The sequence below is a fragment of the Dermacentor variabilis genome, chromosome 10 (genome assembly GCF_050947875.1).
Source record: "Dermacentor variabilis isolate Ectoservices chromosome 10, ASM5094787v1, whole genome shotgun sequence".
Classification (NCBI taxonomy): Eukaryota; Metazoa; Arthropoda; class Arachnida; order Ixodida; family Ixodidae; genus Dermacentor; species Dermacentor variabilis.
The window spans coordinates 111,982,804-111,995,284 of NC_134577.1; positions in this window are offsets into that span (position 1 = coordinate 111,982,804).

Below are 12,481 nucleotides of genomic sequence, written 5' to 3' on the forward strand. Positions count from 1 at the left end.
ACTGCGACCACTGCGACTTCTACGGAACGGGTGACACCAACTTACCTAACGCTGCTGAAAGTGCCGACAGCTTTTCATGGCGACACATTTGAAGACGTGGAAGATTGGCTGGCGGAGTTCGAGCGCGTGGCTGCGTTTAACGAGTGGGACAACAACGCCAAACTCAGGAACGTCTACTTCAACCTTCAGGATGGTGCTCGCACGTGGTTTATGAACCGCGAAAGTGCCCTGTCATCCTGGCCTGAGTTCCAGCGCAAGCTACTGGAGACTTACTGCAGCCCCGATCGCCGAGAAAAAGCGGAACGGGCCCTTCAGTCACGCGTCCAAAAGCCCAACGAGAGCGTCACGATGTACGTGGAGGACATGACGCGTCTCTTTCAGTGTGCCGATCCGAGCATGTCGGAAGAGATGGTGCATCATCTGATGAGAGGCGTAAAGGAGCAGCTCTTCGGTGGTCTTGTTCGGAATACGCCCAAGAATGTTGCGGAATTCTTCACCGAAGCCACCGCGATGGAGAAGACACTTCGGCAACGGTCGAACTTGTACAACCGACAAGTAAATGCCGCCTGCACTCCGGATACGCCGGTAGGCTTAGGGTGCGACGTCGCCTTGCTTTGCGAGCTGATTCGCTCAGTGGTTCGCGACGAGCTGCAGAAGCACCATGGCACGTCGCCACCTCCCTCAGCTCCCTCGCCAGCGTCGTACGCAACGAAGTACAGCAGGCACTGCAGGCATCTCTTTCCAGCAGTGAAGCACCACTGTTGCCAAGCGAGTCCCGGCGCAAGACGTACGCAGAAACATTACTGAGCCGCGTCCAAGCTTTCGCACCTGTTTATGTGGCGCCGCCAGTCGCGTTGCAATCGGCGCAAGCCGCTCCGGCAATTCCGCTACCGTATTTCGACGATCGCCGAACACCTGCGAGGAAATCAGAGGTTTGGCGAGCACCCGATCGACGACCGCTGTGCTACCACTGCGGTGTAGCTGGGCATGTGTATCGGGAGTGCCCCTACCGACGACTCGGACTGCGGGGCTTTTCTATCGATTCACCTCGACCTAGGTTCGGCCAAATGCCACCCGACATCGCAGAATTTCTCGAACAGCAGCGCAGACCGGGCCCATCGCAGCGGCAGTCACGCTCACTCTCAGCGCGGCGATATTTCCCTGCTCGCGATACCACCTCGAGGACGACGCAAGGGCGATCACCAAGTCCACGCCGGGAAAACTGACGTCAGCGACCTTCCGAGGCGGGGCCGCTGATACTCGATGCGCTCAAGACCTCGTATCGTGCCTACCGCAGACCAACGAAAACACGATGACGCCAGAACCAGTTTCCTCGAACAAGATTTCACTGGACATACCTGTGCTGATCGACGGCAAAACAGTGAGTGCACTTATAGATACCGGCGCCGATTACTCTATTCTTAGTGGAAAACTGTTGAGCGTTCTGAAAAAACTTACGTTGCCCTGGAACGGGGCACCAGTTCGTACAGCAGGTGGCCACGTCTTCCCACCGCTTGGCTTATGCACGGCCAGTGTAGAAATTCGCGGTGGTGCTTTTCTCGCCACTTGTCTGGTTCTACGCGAGTGTTCCCGCGATTTAATCCTTGGGATGGACTTTCTCCGGGAATATGGCGCCATTATTGACCTCCGCGAGCGCTGCATCACTTTCTAGACACAAAGGGCAAAACAGACCGGCGCTATGGGACTTCACACTTCGCGTTTCGGACGAGAGCATCACGATACCGCCGCGTGCGAGTGTTATGGCTCCGGTCAAGTCCGACGAACTATAAGACGGTGAAGCCATTGTCGAAGGCAACATTTCTATGTTGCTGGCACAAGGTATTTGTGTAGCGCGAAGCCTTGTGGAACTTCGTGAAAGCCAGACAACGGTCCTCGTTCCAACTTTACCTTTGAGCATCGGCACATTTTTCGTGGCACTGCCATCGCCTACGCCGAGCCATCAACGGACATCGTCGAGTGCTTTGCTTCTGAGGTGGACACAGACAACGGTTCGCTCCGAGACATCGAGGTAAACTCCTAGCTTACGGACGACCAAAGGAGCGCACTGCAGGAACTCTTGAACGAATTCAGCGCGTGCTTCGCTCGGGCTACTCTCGATCTAAAGAGCGGTTACTGGCAAATTGAGGTCGATGAACGAGACCGCGAAAAAACTGCTTTCGTCACTCCAGATGGCCTTTACGAATCCAGAGTACTTCCTTTCGGCCTCTGTTCGGCACCAGCAACTTTCCAGCGAATGATGGACACCGTTCTCGCTGGTCTGAAGTGGCAAAGCTGCCTCGTCTACCTTGACGACGTGGTTGTTTTTTCGGCGACATTAGACGACCACCTGAAACGACTGCGGCAAGTTCTCGAATCCATCCATTCGGCTAACCTCACCCTTAAGCCTGAGAAGTGTCATTTCGGCTACAATGAGCTGATGTTTCTCGAACACGTGGTCAGCGCGGAAGGCGTTAGCCCCGATCCCGCGAAAACTGTCGCTGTGGCCTCGTTTCCAACACCGACCGACAAGAAAGGTGTCACACGCTTCCTGGGCCTTTGCGCATACTACTGGCGCTTCATCGAAAATTTTTCGAAGATGGCGGAGCCGCTGACCCGCCTCACGAGGGACGATGTATCGTTCGTCTGGACCTCGGAGCAAGAGACTGCTTTCACCGAGCTTCGACAGCGTCTGGTGTCAGCACCAGTTTTGGCCCACTTTGACGAGGAGGCGGACACGGAAATTCATACAGACGCCAGTAACGTCAGCCTTGGTGCAGTCCTTGTACAACAGCAGGAAGGTATTGAAAGAGTGATCGACTATGCAAGTCGCACACTATCGCGTGCAGAGACCAACTACACCACCACGGAGAAAGGGTGTGTTGCCGTTGTATGGGCGCTGGCCAAATTTTGACCTTACCTTTAGGGCCGCCCATTCAAAGTTGTAACTAATCACCACTCGTTATGCTGGCTTGCAAATCTCCGGGACCCTTCTGGACGATTGGCACGGTGGAGTCTACATTTGCAGGAGTACGACGTGACCATCGTGTACAAGTAGGGCGGCATGCACGAAGACGCTGACGCACTCTCGCGCGCCCCTATCAACACTACCGACCACGACATTGAGGACTACGGCAATTTCCTTGGGGCCGTAAGCGTTACTGATTTGTCCACACGGCAGCGCGCAGACGACGCACTACGGCCTATATTCGAACACCTGGAAGGACGAAACCCAACAATACCCCGGCATATCGCTCGAGGATTGTCGCCTTTTTGTTTACAACATGGCGTCTTATACAAAAAGAACTCCGCTGCCACCAAGACCTACCCTTTAGTCGTTCCAGCAGACCTCCGTGCCGAAGTTTTGTTCGCCTGTCATGACGAGCCTCCGTCTGGCCATTTGGGTTTTACGCGAACGCTTGATAGAGTGCGCAAATCCTACTACTGGCCGAGACTTGCCCAGTGTGTTAAGCGGTACGTCCAAGCCTGCCGTGAATGCCAGCGCCGAAAGTCGCCAGCTGTGAAGCCTGCGGGGTTGCTGAATCCGATTGACCCACCTGGCAAACCTTCCGACCAGGTCGGCATGGATCTTCTGGGCCCTTTTTCATTGTCATCTTCTGGCAACAGGTGGATAATCGTCGCTACGGAATATTTAACGCGATATGCTGAGACAAAGGCGCTGCCTCGAGGCACAGCTTCCGAGGTTGCCCAGTTTTTCATACAGAGCATCGTCCTACGGCATGGCGCCCCATCTCACGTCATCACAGACCGAGGCAAAGCCTTTACAGCACAGCTCATTGAGGGCGTTTTTAAACTCAGCTGCACGACCCGTCGAAGGACAACTGCCTATCATCCCCAGACAAACGGCTTGACCGAACGACTGAACAAAACGATGACTGACATGCTGTCTATGTACGTAGACTTACAGCACAAGACGTGGGACGAGATACTCCCTTACGTAACGTTTGCTTATAATACTGCTACGCAAGAGACAACACGCTTCACGCCGTTTTACCTCGTTTACGGCCGTGAAGTGCAAACTATGTTTGAAGCAATGCTCCCGTGCGACAACATCGATCATCTCGACCTCGCCCTAGATGCCGAACTTTTCGTGCAACGAGCGGAAGAAGCCCGTCAGCTTGCCCGAGTGCACATAAAGCAACAACAGAGCATCGATGCGCACCGTTACAATCTCCGCCATCGACATGTCCAGTTCCAACCTGGTGATCAAGTTTTGGTCTGGGCTCCCGTGCGCCGAAAATGACTATCCGAGAAGCTTTTGAGTCGCTACTTCGGACCTTACAGAGTGTTGCAACGAATTAGTGACGTGAACTACGAAGTCTTTCGTGACAGAAGTCAGCCTCCCCGAGATCGACAACCGCAATCTGAGATTGTGCACGTTGTGCGGTTGAAACCGTACTATAGCCCCTAATATTCGACGTTTTTAGCCGCTTCGGTTAGTTTTGTGGTTGCTCGTCCATCAGTGCCTTGTGACAATATCGCACACCACAGTGACTGTGACTATAGCCTATGTGTTCGCCCTAGACCATCTCGGCGCTCACAGGTCAAGCCTATGCATGCTTTCCTTCTTTTTTTTTCTTTTTTTGAAGAGGGGTAATGCCACATGGTGTGGCACAGCTAGAGACTGAAGAAGAGGAGAACGAGGTTCGTCTCGGCATCGCGCGTCGCCGCTTGCGTTTTTGTAAAGTGCAACCGCCTGTGTCTTTATTCAGCTTGTATACTCCAGCAGGGTATACGCGACAAGATATATATATATATATATATATATATATATATATATATATATATATATATATGTATATATATACCGTAACCAAGCCACCAGATAACGTCGCCTTTTACCCAGGACTATATAAGTGTGACACCGTGCAGCGCGGCACTCTATGGGCTCGGTGGCACGACAGCCATGAGAACAGCCCCTTACCTGCGACGTCTTTGCGTTCTGCAGGTTCTGCTCTAGTGTGGCCCTCGACCACGCGACAACGGATGCGCTGGCGACATCCCGGAGGTCTCTTGGCTCCCGGCTTGGCCAGACGCAGCAGATGACCTTGATTTGCCACACCAGACGAAGCGCACCCCACCGAAATCACGAGGGACTGCTACATCGCCGCCCCAAGATCCGTTTCACGAGCCACCACCTTGGCTCTCACAACTGCGCCCCCTGGTTCTACCGTTGCCAAGCCACCAGGTAACCTCGCCTTTTACCCAGGACTAAATAAGTGTGACACCGTGCAGCGCGGCATTCTGTGGGCTCGGTGGCACAACAGCCATGACAACAGCCCCTTACCTGCGACGCCTTTTCGTTCTGCAGGTAAATTATCAGTATTCATTGTATGGCCGACGTACTCGTGATACGGCCCTTGTTGTGCTGCCGAGCCCACAGTGTTGTATTGATATTGCTTTCGATTGCGCACGTGCCCTTCATCAACTACTAATACTGTCCGGAGACGTCGATTTAAACCCAGGCCCAAGCACCCGTGCAAGCGAAACGCAAACATCCAGTGACATAATGACAGCACTGACTGAAATTCAATCTGGCCAAGCTTCACTACTAAAAGAAATGAAATCCCTGCAACGTAAGCTGTCCCAGAGCGACAGCGCTATAAAAGATATTAAAAACCGCCTTGTCAAAATTGAAGAAGACTGCGCATCCCTGGTAGTAATAAAAGAACAAGTTCACAATATCCGGACGCTTGCCGATCAAAATCATTGATTAAGGCCAGGCTGGACGACTCGGAAGACCGCGCGCGACTCTCAAACCTAGTATTCTTTGGATTAACAGGTCGCGAACGTGAAACGTCGGCCGAGTCAGAATCGTTAATAATAGATCTATGCTGTAAATAATATAACTGTTCAGTCGGTGGACATCGAACGTGCCCACCGTTTGGGCAAATTCAAAGTAAACAAGAACAGACCAATTATTGTAAAACTTTCGCATTTCAAAGTGAAAGAACAAATTCTTTCACAGGGTAGGAAACTCAAGGGCACTGAATATAGAATTTCAGAAGATTACTCTCCTAACACTCTAACAGCTAGAAGGCGTTTAGTCGAATTCGCCAAGACACAACAGAAACCATTCAAGCTCCGACATGACAAGCGAACTATTGGAAACAAAGCTTACACGTTTGACCGCAACGCCCAAAAGGTTGTCCCTCGTGCTTTAAGTGCCTAGGCCCCAGCAATGCTAACTCCAAGAAAAATTCGTTTTCGTTTGTTTTTACTAACATTAGAAGCATTTTTCCGAAGCTTGCCGCTCTCAGTAATCTTGCTGACACAACAGAGTCTGCTCTAATCGTATTTACAGAAACTTGGCTGAATTCTACAATAGAACATTCTGAAATATTGCCATTTTTCCCTAATTTCAATATCTTCAGGCATGATCGAAATACCAAACGTGGTATTCATTGGCGCTCATAAGGACCTTCAATGTACTGAAATTAAGACATCGTCCTCCCTAGAAATTCTGTTCGTCCTGTGTAATGCCTCTTACACACCCACAATTATCGCAGTCTGCTATCGCCCCCCTAGTAATGATCCTAACTTTGTTGCAGCATTCCACGAAACATTGCGTTCGGTAACTGAATTGCATCGCCATTCTCCGATGTTACTGTTCGGTGATTTTAACTTCCCCGCCATAAACTGGACTAACCTAACATCAGCAACTTCGCAACACAGTACCGAAAGCGATTTTGTTAACTCCTGCCTAACCTTTGGATTAACGCAACTTGTCACTGAACCTACACGTCAAAGTTGTATTTCTTCTAACATACTCGACCACATTTTTGCTTCTGATCCTGACAAAGTTTATGCAATGACGCATTTGCCTGGTCTTAGTGATCATTCTATAATCCATGCATCGTACTCCTGTCAGCTTACACAACCTACAAAGATAACCAAAGTGATCAAACTGTATGACAAAGGGAATTACTCGGCAATTAACTCGGAACTCGCACATTTTGCTGCTTCATTCCACATCAGTTTTTTGATGCGTTCTGTCGAAACTAACTGGCTGCTTTTTAAAAACAAGATGCTCGATGCGTTCGCGAGATACGTACCCGTTATCACCCTAACCGAAAAACAGTCATCCCCATGGTTTATTTCTTTTTATTTACATAATACTGCAGACATCATGTGGTCCAAGCAGACTCACACTATCACACTAAATATCACACTAAAGCGTCTCAACAATAAAAAAGAAAAGGCTTTTTCGCTCGGCTAAACGATTTAACAACGCAGGCGCATGGAATAAGTATTACCTTGCAGAAAAAGAATTCGAAGCTCTAGCAAATAAAGAAAAACGCGCTTTTTTTTCGCAAACGCTGCCGTCAATGTTAAGAAATAACCGCCAAAAATTCTGGAAGGTTATTAACCCTAATAACTCCGAGCCATTAGCTCTGTTTAATGATCAAAACCATCGTATTCCCGATTGCGATTTGCTGAACAACTTAACCGTACTTTTTCTTCCGTCTTCACAACTGAACCTGTTAACATATTACCTCGCTTCCCTCTTTCGGATCATGCAGTCATGCCTGATATTACCTTTTGTCCTTACGGCATTGAGAAACTAATCAATTCAAATAAACTTACATCATCGTCTGGCGTCGATGAAATAAATGTTAAAATGCTGAAATACAACAAAACAAATGTGAGCGCGATGTTATGTGCTATTTTTCAGCAATCATTGCCATCAGGAGTGGTGCCGGAAGACTGGAAAGTAGGCAAGATTGTTCCAGTCCCCAAAAAAGGTCCTCCATCGTTGTGCTTTAGTTATCGCCCGATTTGACTCACCAGTGTTTGTTGCAAACTAATGGAGAATGTTATTTACTCTCAGATCGTAAACTTTTTAGGATCCAATAACCTCTTTCACCCAGCTCAACATGGCTTCCGTAAAGGTCTTTCATGTGACACCCAACTAGCTTTATTTTTTCATGATCTAAGCTCTAACCTCTACTTGAACGTACCTGTAGATGCTATTTTCTTAGACTTTGAAAAGGCATTTGACAAAGTTCCACACCAACAGCTACTCCTAAAACTTTCCCGTCTCAAGGTTAATCCATTTGTACTAAACTGGATACGTAGCTTCCTCACTAACCGACAGCAGTTTGTATTTGCTAACACACAGTCATCTAAAAGATCTTCTGTCCTTTCGGGCGTGCCACAAGGCACAGTTCTCGGACCACTACTCTTTCTAATTTACAATAATGATCTTCCTACTGAGGTCTTTTCTAACATTCGATTATTCTCAGACGATTGTGTAGTTTATCGACGCATAACTAACACTTCAGACATGAATTTGCTTCAAGATGACCTAAAACGCATTGAATTATGGTGTAACAAATGGTTGATGTCTTCGAATACTAAAAAAACCTCGCTAGTTTCTTTCCATCGCAGACAGCATCACCAATCAGGGAAATACAACATATACGGCGCCGAAATCTCATCCGTAGACTCGTATAAGTACCTCGGCATAACCTTTTCAACTACACTAAATTGGTCACATCATGTCATTAACTTAGCCAATGCCGCGAATCGAACGCTCGGTTTTCTTCATCGGAATCTAAGACTTGCTCCCCCATCAGTAAAATTGTTAGCTTATGTTACATATGTCCGCCCTAAGTTAGAATATGCATGCTCTGTCTGGGATCCTCATCAACATAACCTATCTAATACACTGGAATCAATTCAAAACCGTGCAGCCCAGTTTATCTACTCTGAATATTCTTATCATGCAAGCGTGTCTGAACTAAAATCCCGTGGCGGTCTTACTAATCTAGAATCGCGAAGTCTTATTTCTAGACTGTGTCTTTTTCACAAATTATATCATTCACCACTCCACATTTCAGCTATATTACCAGCTCATCGTCAGTCCAGCCGCATTAACCACAGCAAAGCCGTGTATCCTCCACCGGCGCAGACTACCTCTCATCTACGATCATTTTTTGTAAAAACCGCCAGGGACTGGAACGGTCTGTCTGCCGACATCACGCACCACTCCGGCACTCATCACTTCAAGGCTGCTCTCGAATCACTGTTTTGTTAAAGCCCATCCCTCATGTAATATCCCATCTCTGGGGCCTTTGAGGTATAATATATATATATACATATATATATATATATATATATATATATATATATATATATATATATATATATATATTTAAGATCCAAATAAAATGTTTTACTTTGCGAAGATAGAAACGTTGCCTTGGGGTGTGTTTATCGGAGCCCGAACTCAGGTGAAAAATTTATCAGTGCCATTCACGAATAAATGCAAGGTCACGCCCATGGTTGACGCATCGTCCTTATGGGTGATTTCAATCTTTCTGACATTAATTGGAATGACATGCACTACTCGTCAGCAACCTCGGATGCACTAGTTGATCTCATGTCAACCTTCAATTTTCATCAGGTCATTCCACGTCCAACGCGTTCGGTGGGAACTACTCAAAACATTCTTGACCTAATACTCATCAGCGATCATTTCGATATTATCCATGTACGAACTGACGTAATTCGTGGCATATGAGTTCATAGCATACCAGTATGCGTGTTACCACTTGTTGGTATTACTGCCCACTTTCCTGTGTCCATAGTAACCAACTTCCAAAACGCTAATGCCAACACCATACTAACATACCTTGATGACGAGTTCCAGCCTTTTTCCCAAATGGGTTCCAATGCTTCTGTTGACGTAAATTCCCTTTGGCTTATGTTCAAATCTATCCTCCTCTAGTGCGTCACGAAACGAAGCGGCCGCTAAAAAATAATCCCTTGATAACCCCAGAAGTAATTCAAGGAAAGCACCACCTGAAAAGATTGCGCAGAACAATAAAAATTAAAGGAAGAGACGAATCCGGGGTGACGAAACTGCCTAATGTCATCGCGGAATTCAAGCTTACAGCCAAAAATGCAGAAAAATATTATTTTTATGTAACGTTACCGAGCTTTCTTACTAATAATCCCGGAAGGGTCTGGAGGCACTTTCGCACCAATGAGAGAGAAGCGTCCCACTTAAGCCCACAGGAAGAAACTGCGAAAGCCAACGTATATAACATTTTCTTTCCATCAGTATTTACTACACATAATAACATTATTCCCCCCATTCTAACCAGACAGGATGTAAGCATTGGCAAATCACACATTGTGGACGCTAGCATACTTACTCTTCTGCTTAATCTTGACCCTAAAGAGGCAGCGGTCCTGATAATATAGCTAACGTCTTTCTTAAAAGGTATGCGGAATGGTGCAGTAGATACCTCCGCATAATTTTTCGTAAATCACTCACGACTTCGCAGCTGCCGAACGACTGGAAAATTGCAAGGATAATACATATACATAAAACAGTCGAGAAAGCAAAAATTTCAAATTTTAGATTTATTTCATAACCTAGTACATCCTGTAAGCTTCTAGAGCACATAATCTTAAAGCACATAACGGTTTTTCTAGAGAGCATTGGCTTCTTGTCTCCCTACCGACATGGCTTTCCCGGTGGTTTATCAACAGTAACCCAGCTAACAGAACTAGTCCACGGTCTTGCATTTACTCTCAATCACCGCAGCTAGACTGACATGATTTTACTTGGTATATCTAAGGCATTTGATTCTGCATGTCATGAGAAATTAATCGCGAAAGTTCAAAATATTGTTGGGAAAGGAATCCTTTCAGCCTGGATAGAAGAATTTCTAGCCAATCGTTCACGATTTGTAATCTACGAAAAAATGCTAACACTGTCACCGTTACTTCCGGAGTTCCCCAAGGCTCAGTTCTTGGGCCATTACTCTTCCTTATCTATATTAATGACATCACAGCTAACATTGGTTGTAATATAAAACGGTTCGCCGACGACTGCGTTATTTATAGCGAAATCACTAATTATAGCGACCCCATCGCACTTAATACATCCTTCAACACTCTAGCTATTTGGTGCTCTAATTGTCGGATGTCAATTAACGTAATAAGTCTGTGGTCATCACCACAACAAGGAAAACAAGACCATCTAACTTCACATATGAGATTAACGGCATACCACTAACTAAAGTTGAGCAACATAAATACCTGGGAGTTACATTAACCTCAGACCTTGGTGGGGATAAACATATTTCGAATATCACCGCAGGAGCATTACGCAAACTATTCTTCCTCAAAAGAAGCCTTGCGCTCTCTACGACATCAGCAATGCTACTGGCCCATACAACGTTCGCTAGGCCAATTCTAGAATATGCAAACACAGTCTGTTTTCCTTATACGACGACTAACATAACAAAATTAGAGGCAGTACAAAGAAAGGCTATAAGGTTCATTCACAACAAATATAAACGCCCTGACTCACCGACTAATCTTCTAACGCAGTCTGGATTACAAACGCTATCTACCAGAGCAAAACACCCCCGCCTGAAGCTCTTGTTTCAGCTTCTAAAAATAACTGTAAGATAGATATGTCCAGGTACATTTCATTTTCAACGAAGCGTTTAATTATTAATTCATTCTTCCCCCTTACAGTAGCTGAGTGGAAGCGACTTGATCCTGCTATAACCGCCATCGAATCGTTGTCCGAATTTACCTCACAACTAGAAACTGCATTGCGTAAATAAAATCCTTTATCAACGCATGTATCATCGTCACAAATTTCGCATTGTGTTGCTTTCGACGTCCCATTTTTCTTTTTTCCTTTTTTCTGTTGGTTGTTGTTATGTGGACACATTGTACGCCCTGTTGCCAAAATAAATTGTCATTACTGTATTACTTCTAGTCCTAAGGTTATTGTTGTAACTGCCATTTTCCTGATAATTGCTTGCCTAGATATTTCTTCAATTCGTTTCTTCCCGCTCTCAAACTGTATATGTTTTAGGCGCATCTCTTCACACAACTTTAAAATTTCTTGACGCGTTAAGTGTTATCTTTCAGTTCGCTCCTACTTTATGTATAACTGGTAACTTACATCTTCTTCACTGCTAGTATTATGTCAATTAACTGTCATGTGAAAATAAGCATTTTTGTTCCTAAGCTCAACATCCTTCGTATATTGCCATCGTTGGGCAATTGTTTTCTTTGGTTTTCCTTTTTTTCAATTAACTATTCTGCCTAGATGCGTACTGATATACATGTATACTCTATCGCCCAACTGCAACTCTCTCAAATGAGATAGTAGTACTGTAAATAAATAAATAAATAAATAAATTCTAATCTCGTTTCTTTCCTTGAAAGCTAATCATTTTCCAGTTCTTCTCAGCACTGTTTCCGGAAGAATTTTGCTTGCGCGACTCAACTCTTGCCTACCACTAATATCTTAGCATCATCTTTAGATAGTGGTTTGCTAACCGACTGTATCTTTCTAGACTTTACTAAGGCTTTCGATAAGGTGTCACATCAAATACTCGTTCGTAAAACTAGTTCCCTGAATATTGACCCAAATTTTTTCAAATGGATTGAACGTTTCTTGACTAACCGCTCTTAGATTGTAACA